This window comes from Ovis aries, chromosome 6 (genome assembly GCF_016772045.2).
Source record: "Ovis aries strain OAR_USU_Benz2616 breed Rambouillet chromosome 6, ARS-UI_Ramb_v3.0, whole genome shotgun sequence".
NCBI lineage: Eukaryota > Metazoa > Chordata > Mammalia > Artiodactyla > Bovidae > Ovis > Ovis aries.
This window is the reverse complement of record NC_056059.1, coordinates 59783805-59807736: the sequence shown is the minus strand read 5'-3', so window position 1 is coordinate 59807736 and position 23932 is coordinate 59783805. Positions and strand designations below refer to the sequence as shown.

Below are 23932 nucleotides of genomic sequence, written 5' to 3'. Positions count from 1 at the left end.
TTCCCCAGTGGCTCAGCAGGTAAAGAATCTGCCTGCAATGCAAGAGACACGGGTTCGATCCCTGGACTGGGAAAATCCCCTGGAGGAGGGCACAGCAACGCACTCCAGTATTCTTGCCTGGAGAATCCCATGGACAGAGGAGCCTAGCGGGTTACAGTCCATGGGGTCACGGAGTCCCACACGAGTGAAACGACTGAGCTCGCATGCACACACGCACGCAGGTGATGGGTATTGAGGATACAGCAGTGGTCTTCCCTTGAAGAACTCCATCAGCTTCCTGCCAGCAGGCCAGTAAACCTACCTACATGGCCACTCATGCTTTCTGCTAGCCCTCCTGGTTCCATGGGAGCGGCATAGCTTTACCTCCTAAGGCTACTTTTCCCCTTGTTTTCCAGACCCCATCATTCATCTTAATTTATTTTTTAACTTTTTGGTTTGAAATAGTTTTGGACTTACAGAAAATTACAAAAATAGAACAGAGTTCATATGTAGCCTTCACCCAAGCTTCCTCCAATATTAACAATCTAAATAACCATAGTTCAATGAACAAAAGTGGACATTAACGCTGCTACAGTACTGTTAACTAAACTGTGTGTCTGTGTGCTCAGTCAGTGGTGTCCAGCTCCTTTGCAAGTCCACACTGTAGCCCGCCAGGCTCCTCTGTTGATGGAATTCTCCAGGCAAGAATACTGGAGTGGGTTCAGTTCAGTTCAGTTCAGTCACTCAGTTGTGTCCGACTCTTTGCAACCCCATGAATCGCAGCACTCCAGGCCTCCCTGTCCCTGACTAACTCCCGGAGTTCACTCAGACTCACGTCCATTGAGTCAGTGATGCCATCCAACCATCTCATCCTCTGTCGTCCCCTTCTCCTCCTGCCCTCAATCCCTCCCAGCATCAGAGGCTTTTCCAATGAGTCAACTCTTCGCATGAGGTGGCCCAAGTACTGGAGTTTCAGCTTTAGCATCATTCCTTCCAAAGAAATCCCAGGGCTGATCTCCTTTAGAATGGACTGGTTGGATCTCCTTGCAGTCGAAGGGACTTTCAAGAGTCTTCTCCAACACCACAGTTCAAAAGCATCAATTCTTTGGCACTCAGCCTTCTTCACAGTCCAACTCTCACATCCATACATGACCACAGGAAAAACCATAGCCTTGACTAGACAGACCTTAGTTGGCAAAGTAATGTCTCTGCTTTTGAATATGCTATCTAGGCTGGTCATAACTTTTCTTCCAAGGAGTAAGCGTCTTTTAATTTCATGGCTGCAATCACCATCTGCAGTGATTAGCCATTCCTTTCTCCAGGGAATCTTCCCGATCAAATCGAACCTGGGTCTCCTGCATTGTAGGCAGATTCTTTACCCTCTGAGCCAACAGGGAAGGGGTTTCTGTGATATTTTCTAATAACTAGATTAAAGTTGTGCATTTGGGGCAAAAATACCACATAGATGAGGTTCCCTGGTGGCTCAGCTATAAAGAATCCACCTGCAATGCAGGAGACCCAGGTTCCATCCCTGGGTTGGAAGATCCCCTAGAGAAGGAAATGGCAACCCACTGTAGTATTCTTGCCTGGGAAATCCCATGGACAGAGGAAACTTGTGGGCTATAGTCCATGGGGTCACAAAGAGCTGTACACAACTTAGTGGCTTAACAACAACCACTACCACATAGGCCATAGTATGTTCTAAACACCTATCAGAAGATGCATGATATCAGTACATCTTATTACTGGTGGTATTAATCTTGATCACTTGGTTAATATCTACCAGGTAGTAAAGTTGCCATTTTCTTTCCTTTATATTGATAAATATCTTGAGGAAGTTACTTTGAGACTATGCAAAAATCCCATCTTTCCTCAAACTTTCACCATCTGACTTTACCATCTATCGGTGGGTCTTGCCTGCAACAATTATTACTGTTGTATTTGTCTAATATAGACTGGCTATTTCCCTCATTCATTCTACACCTATTAATTGAAAATTTTCTGCAAGGAATAGTTGTTCCTTCTTTCTAATTTATCTCATTATATTTATGTCAATATGAACTCATGGATATTTATTTTACTTTATGGGTTATATTCAATATTATCATTATTTGTTTCTCAAGTTATTCAACTTTTGTCATTGGGCGCTCCTTCAGGCTAGTTTCTGTGTCCTTTTGATGTGTCCACTTCCTTTTTCAAGCACTCCCTTATTTTCTGGTATTACAAGATATCCCAGACTCATCCTGCACCAGCCCTAGAATTAAGTACTTCCCCGAGGAGCCCCAGGTTCCTGTTATTAAAGAATGTTACTTAGGAATTCATCTGGATGCTAGATGTGCTCATTGCTACTGGATATTATTGCTCCTAGGCCCTTCTAGTGAACAGAGCTAAGGGATCCTATGTATGTGTATTAATGCACACTCTTTTATATTTCTATCTATGTATGAGTTTATTTGACATGAGTTTATTCTGACATCATCTAGTGTCAGAAAATTCTAGCCTTTCCCCACTCCTTATTTATAATATTTTTCTCCAGCAGAGAGGAAGCCTGGCTCTCATTGTCTACAATAGAGACATTTGTTGAATCCTAGTGTACACATAAAGTAATTAGAAAATGCTAACCCATGAGAAGTATGAGAGAGATTTAATAAGTAGAATGCAGTATTTGTGCATTTTTTTTTTGTCTTCAGTCTTGGAGTATCTATATACTGTTCACTTGTATTTTAAATATCTTCTTATTGCCTTCTTATCAGCATTTAAACACCTCAGCCCTCTCCTATATGAAAAAGACTATTTCTCATCCTTCATTCTCCTTCTATTTTGTCCTTAGTTCCGAAAGCACTTGAATAATTCTATATTCCCTATCATCAATTCCTCTTATCTTCACTCTTGAAGTCACTGCACTCTGACTTCCATCTTCACTACTCCCCAGAATCTCCTCCTACTTCAGTCACTTCTTATCTCTGTGTTCCTATAATCAGAAGTCAGTTTTTTGCTTGACATCTCAAAAAAACACAAAAAACAATACACTGTTGAGCTCTTTCTTTGACAACGATGGTAAGGAGTCTTCAGTATTCCTGCCACTTATCTGGCTGATCCTTGTTGTTCTTTACAAGTTCCTCTTCTTTCTTTTTCCCCCTCTTATTTATTTACTTATGGCTGCACTGGGTCTTTTTTTCTTTTTAGATCTTAAACATTGGTGCTTCCCTGATTCTTTTAGCATCCTCTTCCATACTTACTGTCTGGCTCCTGAATAATCTCAATATATCTAATGATTTATAATTACTATCTGTATGGAAATGACTCTAAAATTTAGAACTGCAATTTGGACATTCCCAGGGAGTATCAGTATTATATATCCAAATGCTTATTAGACAGTCTTCATCTGAATATATCATAGGAACTTCAGATTCAACATGTTCAATTATCAGCCTGACTTTAGACCTGTTTCTCTTCAATAAGCCTATTTTCAAAATCTTGAAAAGTCTCTTTCCCTTCACTTAGTCCAAGTCTTCAGATATAAAGAAATTAATCCTTTTCATGATTTGTTTTAAATATTTTTATTAACCATTTTTTATTGAAGTGTAATTAATTTACAAAGTTGTGTTAGTTTCAGGTGTACAGTAAAGTGATTCTCATATATAGGTGTATATATATATATTCTTTTTCAGATTATTTTCCATTATAGGTCAAGATATTGAATACGGTCTACACAACAGGGCTTTGTTTACCTATTTTATGTCTAGTAGTATGTATATGTTGATCACAAACTCCTAGTTTATGCCCCCCCATCCCTTTTGGTAATAATAAGTCTATTTTCTTTTTTCTTATTCTCTCTCTCTTTTCTTTTTTTTTAATGCACTGCTCAGCTTGCAGGATTTTAGTTCCCCTAACAGGGATGGAACCCATGCTCCCTGCAGTGGATTGAAGTCTTAACCACTGGATCACCAGGGAATTCTCATAGGTTTGTTTTCTATGTCTGTGAGTCTATTTCTGCTTTGTAAATTAGTTTATTTATATAATTTTTTTAGATTCCACATAGGTATAAGTGATTTCATATGATATGTGTCATTATCTGTGTTTCATACTTTGTTCAATGATAATTCTGAAATATGACACATATTGCTAAAAACAACACAATTTCTAGTATTTAAATCATATTAGTCTAAAATTTAAACAAAAAACTGTTATAGCAATGAACTCCTTGCATCTAAACTTTATCTCCTGGAGAAGGAAATGGCAACCCACCCCAGTATTCTTGCCTGGGAAATCCCATGGACAGAGGAGCCAGGAGGGCTATAGTCCATGGAGTCACAAAAGAGTCAGACACAACTTTATCGTTATTCAGTTGCTAAGTCGTATCTGACTCTTTGTGACCCCATGGACTGCAGCATGCCAGGCTTCCCTGTCCATCACTATCTCCTGGAGTTTGCTCACACTCACGTCCATTGAGTTGGTGATGCCATCTAACCATCTCATCCTCTGTCACCCCCTTCTCCTCCTGCCTTCAATCTTAGTATCTAAACAACAACATGTTCCATTTAGATTGTATTCCTTTCAGTTCCAAAAGTTAGACATTTATATATTTCAATTTTGTTTAAAGTAGCAACTAATGAGGAAAATCCATCTCTAGTATTCCTTTAATTATATGTCCCAAAGTTTCCAAAGCCAAAGATATTTGGACTACATTTGTGATTTTTATCTCTTTATTACATTCTTTGTACTTCTCATTGATAAAGTTCCAAGTCCCGGACATTTCAGCTCCTGTAAGTCCCAGTTCTCTCTGGTCTTGCGCTACTGCTCTCTTCCAGGAACCTTCATCTCTTTCTTTGATCACTGCAACTGACTCCTAACTGATTTCACTTTTTCAGTCTTGCTTACCCACATACAACTAGCCATACCACAAACAGAGCACTCTTTCTAAAATGTAAATCTGCTTTGATCACTTTCCAATTAGAACTCTCCCTTTTGTGCTTCATGACATCATGAAGAAAGTGAGGGGGAAAAAAAAACCCACAGGAGACATTTTTTGCAAATCATATATCTGATAAGGGACTTGTAGCTAGAAGGTACAAAAAACAATTACAACTCAATAATAAAAAGATAATTCAATTTTAAAATGGGCAAAGGGGACTACACTGTTAGTCCAGTGGTTAAGAAACTGCCTTACATTGCTGGGGACTCAGGTTCAACCCCTGGTTGGGGAACTAAGATCCCACATGCCACAGGGCAACTAAAGCTGAGCACCTCAAGGAAAAGCCTGCATGCAGCAATGAAAACCCAGCACATTTAAAATTTTAAAAATAAAATAAATGGTCAAAGAATCTAAGAAGACACTGCTCCCATGTTGGCCAATAAACATATGAAAAGGTACTCAACAACATTAACTATCAAGGGAATTGTATTAACCCTGTGTTTCTGATGCTTTGACATTTTGGGCCCTTGCTGATTCTGAAGAACTGCCCCTCCTGGGGTTAGCCAATATTTATAGATAGTAAGACATGCCTTTCATCTGCAGACTAAATAATCTACAGCCTAAACCCTCAATCATCTCCTTTATCAGATTCTTATACTCCAGGCTACTATTTCTCTGGAGGTCCCGGTCCAGGAACCAGACAAACTAGGAGCAGCCCCTCTACCCTGGGGCCTATGGAAATTATCCACCTAGCCAATCTTACTCCACCTCACCTGTTCATTCTCACAGAAAGCACAGTAAAAGTTCTTGCCTACATTCCCCTCCTCGCCTGACTGAACTTGGTGGCTCCTTCTGCCATGACATGGCTTGCCCCCTCCTCTTGAGATCTCTGAGCATTACAGCTATCTTTTCAATGACAATCTGACCTGTTGACCTTTCATACCTGAATAATAATAAACCTATGTTTTAAAACAAAAATACAAACTGAAAACAAAATGAAATGCCTTGTCACACCCACTAGGATGGTGGTTATCAAAAAGATGGACAATAGCATATTCTGACAAAGGTGTGAAGAAATTGGAATCCTCATACATTGCTAGTAGGAATGTAAAATGCTGTAGCTGAATGGAAAACAGCCTGGCAGTTCCTCAAAAAGTTAAACATACAGTTATGACATGACCCAGAAATCTACTCCTAAGTATATAGAAAATATGCCCACACAAAATCTTGTACATGAATGTTTACAGCAACATTATTCACAGTAGCCAAAAAGTAGAAACAAGCCAAATGTCTATCAGCTGATAGGTAAAATGTGTATCTATGCAATGGAATATTATTCATCCATAAAAAGGAACGGGAGCTTCCCAAGGGGTGCTAGTGGTAAAGAATCTGCCTGCTAATGCAGGAGATGCGGGTTTAATCCTCGGGTTGGGAACATCCCCTGGAGGAGGACATGGCAACCCACTCCAGTATTGTTGCCTGGAGAATCCATGGACAGAGAGACTGGCAGGCTACAGTCCATAGTGTCCCAAAGAGTTGGACACGATTGAAGCAACTTAGCACACATGCACACACTAATGGTAAGGATTTGGTGCTTTTATTATAATACTGCCATGGCCCAGGTTCAATCCCTGGTCACAGAATTGAGATCCTGCAAGCCACACTGCACTGTGTAGTCAGAAAGTAAATAAATAAAATGTTTCTTAAAAAAAAAAAAAAGAGTATTGATACATAGTGCAACATAAATGAATCTTGAAAACATGATAAGTAAAAGAAACCAGTCACAAAGTACCACATATATGATTCCATTTGCATGAAAGGCCAGAATAGGTAAATATAGAGAGAGAAAAAGTAGATTGGTGGTTGCCTAGGGACAAGAAGTAAGGAATAACAACTAAGCCTTTCTTTTTGGGGTAATAATGGAAATATTCTAAAATTGATTGTAGAAAGAAGTGTACAATTCTGTGAATATACTAAAAACCATTTGTTGAACACTTTAAATAGGTGATTTGCATGGTTTATGAATTATATTTCAATAAAGTTTTGAAAAAGGAAAACTTTTCAATAGCTTCCCACTGCCCTTAAAATAAAATCTAAATCACTAAGATTAATAGGCAATAAGGAATCTGGCTCCAGCTAATTTTTCTAACGGCATCACTCACAAGGCCTTTTCATCAGTCATTACCTTCCTCTTTTACTCTAATTCTAGCCATGCTGAATTTTTTTTTTTGGTCATCTCCTTAAATATGTTTGATAGTTTTAAAATATGTCTACAAGATCTTTGACACTCATCCTGTTAAAAAGTTGAAGCATGCTTCTCCTCCCCTTAAATATAGAGTAGACTTAGGGACTCACTTCTAATGAGCAGAAAGTGGTAGAAGTGATTTTGCATGGCTTCTAAGACTAGGTCATTAGGTACTGTGGCCTCTTGCTCTCTTTGGGGGAAGTTGCCATATTTCAAAGATACTCAAGCAGCCCCTTGGAGAGACTCATGCATAATAATGGGGAACTGAGGCCTTCTGCCAACAGCCATGTGAGTGAGCCATTTGGGGAGCAGATCCTCCAGTTAAACTTTAGCGACCCTCCAGATGACTGCAACCCCAGCCAATATCTTAATGTAACTTCATGAGTGACGCTGAGCCACAACTACATGATTAAGTCACTTCCAAATTCCTGACCGCAGAAACTGTGAAATAATTTTTTAAAATTTGATCATTTTATTTTAGTCTGCAAAAAAAAATCAAGCCAAAAAACAAACAAACAAACAAAAACCCTTAAAACAGGCTTTTCAAATTATGTAAATTCCTCCTTTCCAAGGAAGCAGAGGGTAGACCAGTGTAGGTTATCCCTGGGGCCACGTACATCCTGCTACAGCTGCTCGCCCTTTGTTGGGTTTTGAGCCTTCTTTGAGTCATAGTCTGAATCATTTTCCTCGTCTCCTTCTTCTCCTCTTTCCTCATCTTCTTCTCTAGTGTTTTATCATAATCATCGTCTTCTTCTTCTTCAGTAACTTCTCCAGTCAAGTATAATACTGATCGTGGGATTATATATTCATGTAAAAAATGATGACTTTTAAAGTGTGCAGGAAGAATAGCTTCAGCAGCAGCATCAGATCACCACTTTCAGGAACTTTAGGAGGGACAAACAAATGCAAGAAAGAATATTAGACACCGTTTTGGTCATAGTACAAACAGACCCAAGTCGCTTGTTTCTGCTTCTTGCTGCTGCTGCTAAGTCGCTTCAGTTGTGTCCGACTCTGTGTGACCCCATAGACAGCAGCCCACCAGGCTCCCCCGTCCATGGGATTCTCCAGGCAAGAACACTGGAGTGGGTTGCCATTTCCTTCTCCAATGCATGAAAGTGAAAAGTGAAAGTGAAGTCATTCAGTCGTGCCCAACTCTTAGTGACCCCATGGACTGCAGCCTACCAGGCTCCTCTGTCCATGTGATTTTCCAGGCAAGAGTACTGGAGTGGGTTCTGCTTCTTAGTGGGTTTCAAAATGACAGTTCTTTCCTTTTTTCCAGTCTACGTGGCATCTTGAATAACCCGTAATATCTGGTCCATCAAAAGAAAAGGGATCCGAGTCATCTGGTTCTGACCTCTTATTATCTGTCTTAGTCAACACTTCACTTGTGAGATATTCACTGGGTTAAAAGTGAAATTTGAAGACAAAATACATAGGCTGGGCTGTACCTAAGGACTTCACTCGAGTACTCTGCAAGTGCTTCAGCGTAGGTTTATCATTTTCCTGAAACTACCACTGAGCAAATCAACACTTAAAAAACAGTCAACCAAAATTCAGGAATTCCCCTGAGGTCCTCTTTCTCTTTATCCTTTTTCTCATCTTCAATCTTGGCCTTTACTGTTAGCCCCTCCAGAATTTTATCTTCCTCATCTGGTTTCCATTCACATTCATCTTATATAGGTTCATAAATGATCTCAAATGGTTTATCAGATAGAGGCTGATAGAGAACAGCATACTTTCCTTCAAGATCATAAATTTCCTCACAGAATTTGGCTTCTATCTGGACACATTTAACTTGTATCTTGTTAAGATATCTCATGTTAAGAGATAACTAATACAACATGGCATGCTACCTGTCACCTCAAAGCCAAACATCATGAGATGTTTACTTCATTAATATCCAGTCATTCTTAGCTTTATCACTTTCAAAATCATTTTTAACGGGCCTTTTAACTACTGATTCGTTCCCTCTGCTATTTGCTACCATAGCATACATCCATGCTGCTGCTGCTGCTAAGTCATGCCCAACCCTGTGTGACCCCATAGACAGCAGCCCACCCAGCTCCAGCATCCCTGGGATTCTCCAGGCAAGAACACTGGAGTGGGTTGCCGTTTCTTTCTCCAATGCATGAAAGTGAAAAGTGAAAGTGAAGTCGCCCAGTCATGTCCAAGTCTTTGAGACCCCATGGACTGCAGCCTACCAGGCTCCTCCATCCATGGGATTTTCCAGGTAAGAGTACTGGAGTAGGTTGCCATTGCCTTCTCTGATACATCCATGAGTTAAATCATTTATACACCCTGGCAGACTTAAGTTTAATGAAGTCCCATATGGGATCTCTCTTGTCAATATTATGTCACTAGCATCTGCCACAATGCCTGATACATGGTAAACTATAAATAAATATTTGAGGAATGAATAGTTAAATGAATGAATGATTGGATGAAGATATATAAGGAGATAATGTAATGAGACAAAGAACCCATGTGTGCAAAAGCTGCTATGAGAGTAGAGGAATGGCATTTAATTCACACCACTCCCTTATGGTGTGAATTTTTGGCAAGTTACTAATCTCTCTCTAAAGGACAGCTTCCTTATGCATAAAATTAGGGTATAGCTCCTGCCTCATAGTGTTGTTGTATTTATAAACTAATACCTAGTAGAAAAAAAAATGATAATAACACTTGGGAATTTAGAAAAGAGCTTCATGAGAAATGAATATCTCAGTAGAATCTTTTTTTTTTTTAAGATTTATTTATTTATTGGCTGTGCTGGGTCGACATTGCTGCACTCAGGCTTTCTCTAGTTGTGGCAAGTGGGGACTACTCTTTGTTGTGGTATGCTGGCTTCTCATAGCTGTGACTTCTCTTCTTGCAAAGCACGGGCTCTAGGCTCAAGGCTTTTGGTGCTGCATGTGAGCTCAGTAGTTGTGGCACATGAGCTTAGTTGCTCTGCAGCATGTGAGATCTTCCCAGACACCGGACCAGCAGGGAAGGCCCTGGGTAGAGTCTTAAAGCATGAATAAAAATTAGGCAAAAAAGGTAGGGGGCGGAGGTCAGAAATCTACGCAGAGAGAAAAGCAGAAACAGTTTCAGAGGTTAGAAGTAGCAAAGTGCATGTAGAAAACTCCATGCAATTCAGTATCACCAGAGCATAAAATGCAATGAAGGGAAGTGGCAGAATGTGAGGCTAGAGATGGGAGGTAGGGCTAGTAACATGAAAGACTTCCTCTGTTATACTATGCTTTGGGAATTCTGAAAAAAATTAGGACCATTGAAAGAGAGTGGTTATATTTGCATTTTGAATATACTATTCCAATTAACTTTAAAATCAATAACCTTCACACCCACTGAAATGCCTATAATAAAAAAGATGGACAATAATAAGTGTTGACAAGGATTCAGAGAAATTGAAACTGGCATGCATTGCCATTGAGAATGTGCAATAGGCAGCTGCTTTGGAAAGCAGGCAAGCAGGTCCTCAAAAAGTTATCAGAGTTACCACATGGTCCAGCTCTTCTACTCCCAGGAATGCACCCCAGAGAAATGAAAACAATCCATCCTCTCAAAAACATGTGCATGAACATTGGTAGCAATATTATTCATAACAGACAAAAAGTGTCTGTTTCCAAAAGTGTTTCCAAAAGTGGAAACAACCCAACATCCAGAATTGAAGAATGGATAGATAAAATGTGGTACAGCCATACAATTGAATCACAAAATTCGCCCATAAAAAGAAAGGAAATATTAATTCGTGCTCCAACATAGATGAACCTTGAAAACATTATGCTAAATGAAAGAAGCCAGGCATAAAAGGCCACATGTTATGATTTAATTTATAAGTAAAGTTTAAAATAAGAGATAAAATGTAGATTAGCGGTTGATAGGACTTTTTCTAGGTTAGGGTGGAATAGGGAGTGACTGCTACTGCATAAGGAGTTTCTTTTCCAGAATACAAAAATGTTCCGAACTTAGATTATGGTGATGGTTGAACAATTCTGTGATTATACTAAAACCATTGTATACTTGGAATGGGTGAATTTTATGGTAATGTGAATGATATCTCAAAATATGTCTTTTTATTAAAAAGCCAATACTCTTTCCAACCTATTATTTTGTTACCTGGCTATTACTATTATTATTATATTATAGGTTTCTCTTATATGAATGTGACAAAACATATATGCTATGAAAGCCATACATTTTGTTTTACAATACTGCCTTCTGTAGCATTAAATTTTTACTTCTTTAAAATTTCCAATAAAGAAATAGTTTTAAGAGTTCCTAATCACATACTTAAACTTTACTATTATTTCTATCATATTGAAATTGTATCATTTCCAGGGCACACTGCAACTATAAGGAACATTGGAAGTGGATTTTCCTTGTATAGTTGGTACTTTAAACCAAACCTAAAATATATAAATTAATGATCTGGGAGCAAAAGAAATAGTCTTAGAGGAATATAAATATATGTTATTGTTTTGAGTTGAGAAAAAACATAAATTTTCTGTATGTGAGAAATTATTTGCTATAGCACAGGGAATATAGTCAATATTTTATAATAACTATGAGTATATTCTTTAAGAATTGTGAAATTTATATAATATTATAAATCAACTATACTCCCCACCAAAAGTTAAAAAAAAAAAGAGTTCTTTGCTACAAAAAAAAAATCACCACATAATTTTTTTTCCCCACTTAAGGTTATCTTACACCACAAATCCTGAAAGATAGTTTCTGACTTTCAACAAAAGGGAGATGACTGCAAAGATTCCTGCCCTCTGATGTGTATGCCTTGTATATAATCCCCTCCCCTTGAGTGTGGACCCAGTGAATATGACAGAGTATTATTCCTGTGATTAGATTACTAATCTGTGGCCTTTTGGTTACACCAACAAAAAGATTATATTTGGTATGTGTGTGTGTGACTCTTTGTGACCTTATGGACTGTGTCCCTCCAGGCTCCTCTGTCCATGGGATTCTCCAGGCAAGAATACTGGAGTGGGCTGCCATGCCCTCTTCCATGGTATCTCCCCAACCCAGGGATCAAACCTGTGTCTCCTGGGTCTGCTACTTTGGCAATGTACAACACCTTGATTTCAGCCTGCTAAGGCCTTGACCAGTTCAGTTCAGTGGCTCAGTCCTGTCCAACTCTTTGCAATCCCATGGACTGCAGCACACCAGGCTTCCCTGTCCATTGCCAACTCCTGGAGCTTACTCATATTCATGTCCATTGAGTCGGTAATGCCATCCAACCATCTCATTCTCTGTTGTCCCCTTCTCCTCTCACCTTCCATCTTTCCCAGCATCAGGGTCTTTTCAAATGAGTTCAGCTCTTCACATCAGGTGGCCAAAGTACTGAAGTTTTAGCTTCAGCATCAGTCCTTCCAATGAATATTCAGGACTGATTTCCTTTAGGATGGACTGGTTGGATCTCCTTGCAGTCCAAGGGACTCTCAAGAGTCTTCTCCAATACCACAGTTCAAAAGCATCAATTCTGGTCAAGCATCAAGGCCTTGACCAGAGGACTCAGCAAACTCAGACAAGACTCCTAACCCATGTGTGTTGTTTTAAACTACAAGTTTGTGATAATTTTTTATGCAGCAATACAACTAATATAGAAGAGATAAGACATGAGCCACCTCTTCCCTTAGAGTCTCTCTTCCTCTTTTTTCAATCGTGGTATTCAACATCTTACCCTGCTTTCTTTTTTTTTTTTTTCAGCCATGCGGCATGCAAGATCCTAGTTTCCTGACCAGGGATCAAACTCTTCCCCACTGCAAAGAAAGCACAGAGTCCTAACTACTGGACCACCAGGAAATTCCCTGCCATCTTATCCATTTTTAGGAGTGCAGTTCAGTAGTAAGTTTATTCACATTGTTGTTATACAGATCTCCAGAACTTTTTCATCTTGCAATTCTGAAACTCTATTCCCATTAAACAACTCCCCTTTTCCTCTCCTCAGCCTCTAATAACCACCATTCTACCTTCTGTTTCTATGAATTTGACTACTTTGGATACCTCATTCAAGTGACTGCTGCTGCTGCTAAGTCGCTTCAGTTGTGACCAACTCTGTGTGACCCCATAGATGGCAGCCCACCAGGCTCCCCTGTCCCTGGGATTCTCCAGGCAAGAACACTGGAGTGGGTTGCCATGTCCTTCTCCAACGCGTGAAAGTGAAAAGTGAAAGTGAAGTTGCTCAGTCGTGTCCGACTCTCAGTGACCCCATGGACTATAGCCCACCAGACTCCTCAATCCACGAGATTGTGCAGGCAAGAGTACTGGAGCGGGGTGCCATTGCCTTCTCCCCATTCAAGTGGAATCATACAATATTTGTCTTTTTGCAACTAGCACATTTCAACTAGCAAATTCCTCAGGTTTCACCCATGTTGTAGTGTGTGACAGGAGTTCTTTCCTTTTTAAGGCTAAATATTTTATTGTGCATATGAGACAGCAGAGAGCAAGGCACAACCTTTAAAAGAATGACAGAACCGGAGGACATGACATAAACTGGTTAGAACCAACTAAGTCCAAGATGGCAAATGAGTCGACCTCCACTAGACCTTGAGCCTCAGTATACATTCATTGTAACACATCAGGATACTAAATGACACACCCACAGGTGTCATGACAGTTCCAAGGCCACCATAAAAGGTCAAATAGTAGGTGGTGGCCCAATTCTTGGAAATCCCCACCCCTTCCCTAACATAGCTAGAATACTCCTCCCCACCTCTATAAAAACCGATGACCCATACCCTGGTGCTTTCTGAGATGGCCACACTCCATCTATGGAGTGTGTATATCTCCCTGAATAGACTTTTCTTTCACTTTACTGTGGTTCAGTCTTGAATTCTTTTCTATTCTCAAAGCCAAGAACCCATACTTGACAGAGGTCCCAGGGACTTGACCATCCTCTTGTGCCCCACTTTCTTTCCTGCAACATACCCACCACATTTTGTTTATGTGTCCATCTGTCGATAAACATTTAGTTTGCTTCCACCTCTTGACTATTGTAAATAATGGTGCAGTGAACATAGGTATGTAAATATCTCTATGAGATCCTGTTTTCAATTCTTTTGGATATATACCCAGAAGTTGGATTGCTGGATTATACAGTAGTTCTATTTTTAATTTTTTGAGAAACTACCATTATTTTCCACGACAGTTGTACCACTTTATATTCCCACCAATAGCACAGTGTTCAAATCTCTCCACATCTTCCCTAACGCTTTCTGGGGAGTTTGTTTCCTCTTTTGCTTTTTTGGGTGCCACATTCCTCAGCCTGTAGAATCCTAGCTGCCTAACCAGGTAGGAATCCCATGTTCCCCGAAGTGGAAGCAGAGTCCTAACCACTGAACTGCCAGAGAATTCCTATTTTCTGTTTTGTTAATAATGGCTATCCTAATGGGTGTGAAGTGATATCTTAGTCTTGTTTTGATTTGTATTTCCCTGGATTAGAGATGTTGAGACTCTTTTCATGTGTGTGTTGCTTATTTTATATCACCTTTGGAGAAAGGTCTGTTCAAATCCTTCACCCATTTTTAAATAAATAGCTAATTTTATTTATTTGGCTGTGCCAGGTCTTAGTTTGGGCACCCAGGATCTTTAATCTTCATTTCAGCATGTGGGATCTAGGTCCCTAACCAGGAATCAAACCCGGGCCTCCTGCATTGGGAGTGCAGAGTCTTAGCCACTGGACTACCAGGGAAGTCCCCTTTGCCCATTTTTCAATCAAGTTAGATTCTTTATTGTTGAATTGTAGGAGTTCTTTATGGAGTCTGAATATTAACCCCTTGTCAGATATGTGATTTACACATATTATCTTTCATTTAGAAAGTTGTCTTTTTACTCCATTGACTGTGTCCTTTGAGGCATAAAAGTTTTAGTCTGAAGTAGTCCCATTTGTTTTGGAGAAGGAAATGGCAACGCACTCCAGTGTTTTTGCCTGAGAAACCCCATGGAAGGGGAGCCTGGCAAGCTGCAGTATATGGGGTCGCAAAATTGGACACGACTTAGAAACTAAACCACCATCACCCAGTCCCATTTGTTTATTTTGCCTTTATTGCTCGTGTTTTTGCTGTCATATCCAAGAGACCACTCATTCCCAAGTCCAGTGTCATGAAAACTGACTCTTAAATCCCAAGAACGTTCTCCAGAGATTCCCTAGCAGGCCAGTGGTTAGGACTCCACGCTTTCACTGACGTGGCCCAGGTTAAGTCCCTAGTTGGGGAACTAAGATCCTGCAAGCCACTCAGCATGACAAAAAAAAGAGAAACCACACACACACACACACACACACACACACACAAAATGCTCTCCAGATTCAGATTTTTCAAACTACCTGTGATGAAAGCCAAGTTTGTTCTTTCCAATCCAATACTTTCGTAAAATAAAATAAAAAATTACTAGAAGGTGAATTTAAAAAGAACGAAGACATCAAAAATGCAAGCTGATATTTTTATAAATAAATGAAACAAATTATCCTGTCAAATTGCCATAAAAGTTTCTAAATGCTTGTCCTCAGTTTCCATGATTATCTGGACACATACAGGTAATACTAGCTCAAGAATTCACTCCAGTCCACAGTGCACACTCTGAGACTTTGAGTAGCGCTTCTCTAGATCTTCCTCAACGGTATGATATGGCAAATAAAGTAAAATATCCACTGTGTCTTTATGTAGCCATAGTGCCTCTATCGCTTATACACAGAGCATCTCCAAATAGTTAAGATTTCCTGTACACGCACAAGGGCAAGAATGCCTTCAACCTGACCAATCTTCACTGTGACAATGTACAGTGGTCTAAATGACTCCCCTCCATCACCAAAGTTAGTCAAAACAAGAACTCAAAAGAATAAAGAAAAGTGACTCTCACTGTATCCTAGTTCCCTGTAGCAGCCCAAACACCTTTATCCTCCATCCCCCACTTAGCCAACCAAAATCCTACAATTAGCAAAGAAGGATCCTTTTCTGTGTGTAAAAGGTGTAGAACTACTCAAAGAATTTTTACTTCTTTTACTTTATCTCAAGGTTTTAGGAGAGAAATCAACACAAGAGGTTAGAGGAAATGCTTCTGACCCTGTTGATGTCACATCGTCTCAGTCAGAACAGCTGTGGAATTCACTATTGTGGCAGTGCCACACCGGTCCTTTTTGCAGCATGTGTCAATAGAGCTCAGCCATCTCAAATGTACTGGGAGAAAGTCAGTTTGACCCAGTCCTGTATTTCCTAGAAAGAGACCAACACTTGCTATGAACAGACTCAGGAATATCTGCAAGGAGAACATGTTCTTACAAAGGCAAAGCGATTGGAAGTGTTACTGTGGAATCTGTCCTAAAGCTGAAAGAGGGCACAAGAATAGGCTACTTTTACTTGGATTGTATGCTTATTTGTAGTGGCTTATGGGGGTGAGGGTGGGGCTTCCCAGGTGGCTCTAATGGTAAAGAATCCACCTGCCAAGGCAAGAGATGAAAGAGGCATGGGTTCGATCCCTGGTCTGGAAGATCCCCTAGAGTAGGAAATGGTGACCCATTCCAGTATTCTTGCCTGGAAAAATTCCATAGACAGAGGAGCCTGCTGGGCTATGGTCCTCCATGGGGTCGCAAAGAGTCAGACAGACTGAGGGACTGAGCGCACACACACATGGGGGCAAGGGTACCTGAGGAAGAATGTGATATTCCTCTGGGGTCAGGATTTAAGGTGGAGCAAGTAAGTCACTCCTCTAGGGGGTAAAATGTAAGTGGTGCCCAGAAAACTCAGTAATCAAGATGAATACTATTTAATATAATACTTAAAAAATAAAACCTGGTGCAAAAACTCCCATTAAAAAAAAAAAACAACAAAATACCACATTGTTAAAGATAGGATCAATATTACTGATTTACTCTTGTTTCAGGCACCAGTATAGATAGGCATATCACTGCTTGGCACTACCACTGAACAAAGATTACCTGAAGACAGAGCTGCTTTTCGAAAACTATTTCTTTTTGGTTTTTCTGTTTTGTTTTTGTTTCTCAAGAAAATCTGGATAGTCATGATCAAAGCAACTTCTTGGAAGTCACCTCCACAATTCTCAGGATTAAGATAGCTGATCATTGACCTTTCTAACCCCTTCTTTTGAAAAGTCTCCTACAGAGAATCCCCTGGCGGTCCAGTGCCTAGGACTCTGTGCTTTCACTGCAGAGGCCCCAGTGTCAGTCTTTGATGGGGGCACTAAGTTCCCGCAAGCCACGCACTGGGGCCAAAAAAGAAAAACCAGAAATATAAACCTCATCTTCAGTAAAACTAGGAAGTATTTGTATCCCCAAACCCCAACATAGACAAAAAGCAGGTGGAATAGTCAGCAGAATTTTGAAGACTACTCTCAAGAAGCAAGACTACCTCGGGAAAGATTGAAACCTGTAGTACCCTGGAAGGTAGTGGTAGGAATAGGGCATTGAAAGCAGTGAGTGGTGTCTGAAAAGACTGAAAAAGTAGCGCTACAAGCCTCACTCCGTCAGTCAGGACCTCCCCTCCCCCACGCCCGCAGTACTTTCTGGGTGGGAGGAGGCTTTCTGGGGAGCAACAGGCGGGAAGAGGGCAGAGGTGAGGATTTAATGAAAATGAAAGTCTGCATTCTGAACTGAGATTCCCCAGTCCTCTTACCTCACTCAGTGCTACAGCTGCCAACAGCCAGGCTTATCCTTCCCGGCGGATTAGAGGCACTTTTTCTAGATAAACTAAATTGCTACAGAGAAAGTACCTACACACACTGACATTTGGGGGACCACACCCACACCCACAAGCTCGCTGGCTACCTCTTTAATCTAAATATAAGCCCACAAGCTGACAAGACCTACCCACTCACACAGAGCTTCCAATCAAGTTTGCAGCCATTCATTTGAAAATCTGAACAAACATCCAAGGATCACCAGATCTTTGAGGAAAGTTTCCAACAGTACAGACAGAGACCAAAACAAATAAACCCGAGGGGGCAAAGAAGAACTCAGGGGAACAGATAATGCAGAGGTAGCCAAACATTTCAAAAAGTAAATTAACATTCTCAAGGAGATAAGATTTTGTATTCCTGAAATAAGACTGAAATTCTCTCAGGAAGGAAGGAAGGAAAGGGAGAGAGGGAAGGAAATGACAGGGAGAAGGAAGAAACATTAGAAAACAAAAGGTGCTTTTGCAAATTAAAAATGAGGGTGAAGTAAAAAATATAAGAAAATTAAAAGGTTAAGCCAGGAAGTTCAACATTTAACTAAGAGTTCCAAAAAGAGAGAACAGAACAATGTTATCAAAATAGCACAAGAACATTTCCCAGAAATAAAGCCCAAGTGTCCAGTTTAAGAGTATATTGAATATACAGATATGGAATCCTTATGTTGTACACTTAATATAACTAATATAATGTTATGTGTCAATTATATCTCACTTTTTAAGACCACTTTGAGTGCCCATTATAATAAATTTTAAAAATAGCAATTCAAATACATATGAACTTGAAATTTCAGAATGCAACAAGAGATGATTCTAGAAGCTTTCAAAGAAAGATCACATACCAAAAAAAATGGAAATTAAATAGTATTTAATTTCTCAGTAACAATGGATGCTAGAAGACAATGGATAATTGTCATCAAAATTCAGAATTAGAAAACAAATTTTAAACTTAGATATATTTAGAGATGCATAGTATCAAAATGTTTATCTTCTTTTTACCCTTGCTCCAGATGCTATTGGGGGATTCACTCCAGCAAAATAAAAGAGTAAACCAAGAAAGCATAGGTCATCAGATTCAGGACTCTGTATTGTCCAAGGATGACTGCTATGTGATAGGTCTAGAAAGAAATCAGTACAGATCCAAGTCTGAGGCCAGACTTCTCTCTAAGAGGGAGGTCTACATGGAGAGGAAATGACAATGAAGTGTGAAAAATGGAATTTACAGGCACTTTACAGAGGAAGGAAGTGGAAGGAAATTCTTCAAACCTAGCTAGAAGTTCAAAGAAAACTAAGCAGAGGGGTGAAAAAGGTGGGGTGGGTAGAGGTTAATGTCATTATTCCACACTCAGGCTAAGAAGTAAACAGCATAAATGTGTAAAGCATATTAATATGCTGCTGCTGCTGCTGCTAAGTCACTTCAGTCGTGTCCGACTCTGTGCGACCCCATAGATGGCAGCCCACCAGGCTCCCCCGTCCCTGGGATTCTCCAGGCAAGAACACTGGAGTGGGTTGCCATTTCCTTCTCCAATGCATGAAAGTGAAAAGTGAAAGTGAAGTCACTCAGTTGTGTCCCACTCTTAGCGACCCCATGGACTAAGGCCTACCAGGCTCCTCCGTCCATGCGATTTTCCAGGCAAGAGTACTGGAGTGGGATGCCATCGCCTTCTAGTGGTATTGAAAACTGGAAAATTAGGGAGGAATCTCATATTTTCCTAAATACAGAAAAACCTTTAGGCATAAAGATATGCTTTACAGTAACTAATTATAAAACCAAATATTGAAAGCAATCTAAATGTCCTACAAGTGGGGAAAAGTTAAATAAATTGTGACTTATCACTTCATGAAAATTAAATTAATAACACTACAATCATTGCTGCACAGCAACAATTCATTAGAGAACCTGCCTTGAGAGCAGCTTAAGTTGAAAGAACAGAGAAGAGAATGAGAGTTGCTTGTGTGCTACTGATAGGGATAGAATAGGATAGTTATACGGGTAGTTGTAGAAGTCCCAGTAGGGAACTACAGATAGGGAGGGAAACCTAGGAAACTTTGGGAGACCACTGTAAGTTAATGATCACTCAAGCTTTTGGAAGGTGGAATTAAGCAGACTTGCTTAACTCTAAAGCCATAAATAAAAGCATGAGATATGCCCCAGGCCACTAGGTGAAAGAAAAATGTTACCGCTCTTCTCAGTTCAGTTCAGTTCAGTCGCTCAGTTGTGTCCAACTTTTTGCAACTCCATGAACCACAGCATGCCAGGCCTCCCTGTCCTCACCAACTGCTGGAGTCTACCCAAACCCATGTCCATTGAGTTGGTGATGCCATCCAACCATCTCATCCTCTTTTGTCCCCTTCTGCCTTCAATCTTTCCCAGCAACAGGGTCTTTTCAAATGAGTCAGCTCTTCGCAGCAGGTGGCCAAAGTATTGGAGTTTCAGCTTCAGCATCAGTCTTTCCAATGAACACCCAGGACTGATCTCCTTTCGGATGGACTGGTTGGATCTCCTTGCAGTCCAAGGGACTCTCAAGAGTCTTCTCCAACACCACAGTTCAAAAACATCAATTCTTCAGTGCTCAGCTGTCTTTATAGTCCAACTCTCACATCCATACATGACCACTGGAAAAACCATAGCCTTGACTAGATGGACCATTCTTCTAATATGATAATCTGAGTTTGACCTCATAGGGTCAGACACTCTCCTGCCTGATATGAAGAAGTTAGTGATGTATAAGACTCAAGACTATGTCTACTTGAAGAAGGTGGTCTCTTCCCCTCCCCTTTGACTATAAAACTGTAGCCCACTTAATCCTTCAGGTGGGCTTCCCTCATAGCTCAATCGGTAAAGAATCTGCCTGCAATGCAGGAGACTTGGATTCGATTCCTGGATTGGGAAGATCCCCTGGAGAAGGAAATGGCAACCCTCTCCAGTATTCTTGCATGGAGAATCCCATGGACGGAGGAGCCTGGAGGGCTACAGTCCATGTGGTCTCAAGAGTCGGACACGACTAAGTGACTTTCACTTTCATTAATCCTTGGGGCAGAGCTCCCTCGCCTACCTGCTTGCGTCTCTTACAAGATTTATATTAATAACTCTGTTTCTTGCCTATCACTTTGCCCCTCACTGAATTCCTTCTGCACTGAGACACAAAGAACCTGAGCCTCAATAAATCTAGAGGACAGGTAAGTGATAAAAAGTTTGTGGTTTTAAGCCCCAAGTAGGGTTTTGGCTGGGTTCAAGTCCCAATCTGAGGTGAAGGGTTTTATTACTACTGTGAGAAACTAAAATCAAATGCCTACAGAAAGATCAGTCAATCAAGTAAATCCCCACACAGGCAGCCTCAGAGCCCCTACGTGGCTAATATTCAGTATTGTCAGTAGGAAGTAGGAAACAGAAGGTAGATGTTTTGGTAAACCTATATCTGATGGCTTTGGGAAAAAATACAGGCGGGTTAGTAATGCCATGATCTCAAAATTGTACCACCTGGAACGAGACAGATGACAGGAGCAATGTCAGCCTACCTCAGGAGTGACCTCATTCACTGTGCAATGGGAAATCATTGGCGAAAGGTCTTGGATATATCCAAGATCAGAGGAGTCACATTCTCCTTTTCCTAGGACCAGAACCTCAGCCGATCAAAAAAGCTACCCTTCATCCCCAGCAACTCCAGGCATGAAGTCCTGGCTGCTTTTAAATAGGATCAGTGAGGCAAGGAAGCAGGGACCCTGGGTAAACCTCCTGATGACTACAAGCCCCAGAGGCTCCAAAGTCATCTGCCCCAACTCTCTGAGCCTTATGCAATATGACTGTTAGATGGCTTCAACAGCAGGGCCCTTTATGGCTTGAGAAACTGAAAACCTTGGCCCTACATTCCCCATCCCCACCCCCAAAACAAGACAAAACACTCCATGAGTACAGGAGTCTGTATTACATTTTCTTGTCTTAGGTAAGACTATTTTGAGATAGAAACTGCAATCAGAAAGTAAAAGTTCACTGTAAGAATACAGGGGAAATCTGTTGAACCTATAGGTTTGAAACATAGCCAGGGAACCAAGAATGGAAAGCTATCGCAAACAAACCCAAATGCCCTCTTAGTCTCTAGTCTGTTTGTCTGTCCCTTTCGTCTTCCTTACACTCCTCCATCCCTCCCTCTCCCTCCCTGTCTCTCTCTGTGTGCCTTTCCTCCCTCCCCACAAGGACTCTCCCTCTGTTCTCTCCTTGGGTGGGCTTCATCCTCTTCCCTCTCCCACCCACTGGCAAACCTGGAGAGACAGTTTTGTCTCCTGCTGAGCTTGCTTTTTCTTATGAGAAACATACCCCTTCCACACTTCCGCCTCCATTTTATTGAATAAAATTCTCTGTGGTTTACAAATATCAAGTACTTCTGACCAATTTTGAACTTGCTGGCTCAATTGGCCTTCTCCAGCAGCAGTCTGGCAAAAATCCCAGTCCTCAATCAATCCAATTGTTCATATTATCCATTTGTGTACCTGTGCTGCTGTGAATACCTGGAGAAAACCAGCACTATGAATTCATGGTTTCTGGTCTCCACTGGGCTCTTATAACACTGTCTAGGAATTCTCTGACTCCCCCATCCTGTTCACACACCCATTTTCACAGATCTTCCTTACTCTTCTCACATCTCCAATCCTACTGCCTCTCCATCACTAGTACCAAATTTCCATGTTGATTACAATAGAAAGAAAATGGAAGTGGTGATAATAGTAGAGTGTGTGAGTGAGTGAAAGTCGCTCAGTCGTGTCCGACTCTTTGCGACCCCATGGCCTGTACAGTCCATGGCATTCTCCAGGCCAGAATACTGGAACGGGTAGTCTTTCCCTTCTCCAGGGGCTCTTCCCAACCCAGCGATCGAACCCAAGTCTTCTGCATTGCAGGCAGATCCTTTACCAGCTGAGCCACAAGGGAACCCCAAATAGTAGAAAGCTGTTAGAAATAACAATGGAGGAGAAACATAATAAAAATAATAAAACTGCTAATTCTTATCAGCTAAACATGCTTTGATCTTCTTTTCCTATTAACAAGACAGACATCTCTTTCCTTCCCTTCAGTACAGTTCAGTACAGTCGCTCAGTAGTGTCCGACTCTTTGTGACCCCATGAATTGCAGCATGCCAGGCCTCCCTGTCCGTCAACAACTCCCAGAGTTCACTCAGACTCACGTCCATTGAGTCAGTGATGCCATCCAGCCATCTCATCCTCTGTCGTCCCCTTCTCCTCCTGCCCTCAATCCCTCCCGGCATCAGAGGCTTTCCCAATGAGTCAGCTCTTTGCATGAGGTGGCCAAAGTACTGGAGTTTCAACTTTAGCATCATTCCTTCCAAAGAAATCCCAAGGCTGATCTCCTTTAGAATGGACTGGTTGGATTTCCTTGCAATCCAAGGGACTCTCAAGAGTCTTCTCCAACACCACAGTTCAAAAGCATCAATTCTTAGGCGCTCAGCCTTCTTCACAGTCCAACTCTCACATGCATACATGACTACTGGAAAAACCATAGCCTTGACTAGACGGACCGTTGTTGGCAAAGTAACGTCTCTGCTTTTCAATATGTTATCTAGGTTGGTCATAACATTCCGTCCAAGAAGTAAGTGTCTTTTAATTTCATGGCTGCAATCACAACCTGCAGTGATTTTGAAACCCCCAAAAATAAAGTCTGACACTGTTTCCACTGTTTCCCCATCTATTTCCCATGAAGTGATGGGACTGGATGCCATGATCTTCATTTTCTGAATGTTGAGCTTTAAGCCAACTTTTTCACTCTCCTCTTTCACTTTCATCAAGAGGCTTTTTAATTCCTCTTCACTTTCTGCCATAAGGGTGGTGTCATCTGCATATCTGAGGTTAATGATATTTCACCCGGCAATCTTGATTCCAGCTTGTGCTTCTTCCAGCCCAGTATTTCTCATGATGTACCCTGCATAGGAGTTAAATAAGCAGGGTGACAATATATAGCCTTGACGTACTCCTTTTCCTGTTTGGAACCAGTCTGTTGTTCCATGTTTAGTTCTAACTGTTGCTTCCTGACCTGCTTTATAGGTTTCTCAAGAGGCAAGTCAGGTGGTCTGGTATTCCCATCTC

The 23932-nt window shown here is 40.8% G+C and overlaps 1 protein-coding gene and 1 pseudogene across 1 annotated transcript in view; one reads left to right on the top strand and one right to left on the bottom strand.

The window, feature by feature from the left end:
• LOC121819831 (basic proline-rich protein-like) overlaps positions 1-23932 on the top strand; it is a 68523-nt gene that overhangs the window by 14245 nt on the left and 30346 nt on the right. Inside the window, exon 3 of the mRNA XM_060417737.1 lies at positions 12864-13001. The gene's annotated coding sequence lies outside the window, so the exon portion shown is untranslated. The remainder of the gene's footprint in view (positions 1-12863; positions 13002-23932) is intronic.
• Positions 8353-8958, bottom strand: LOC101110511 (nucleosome assembly protein 1-like 1; annotated as a pseudogene).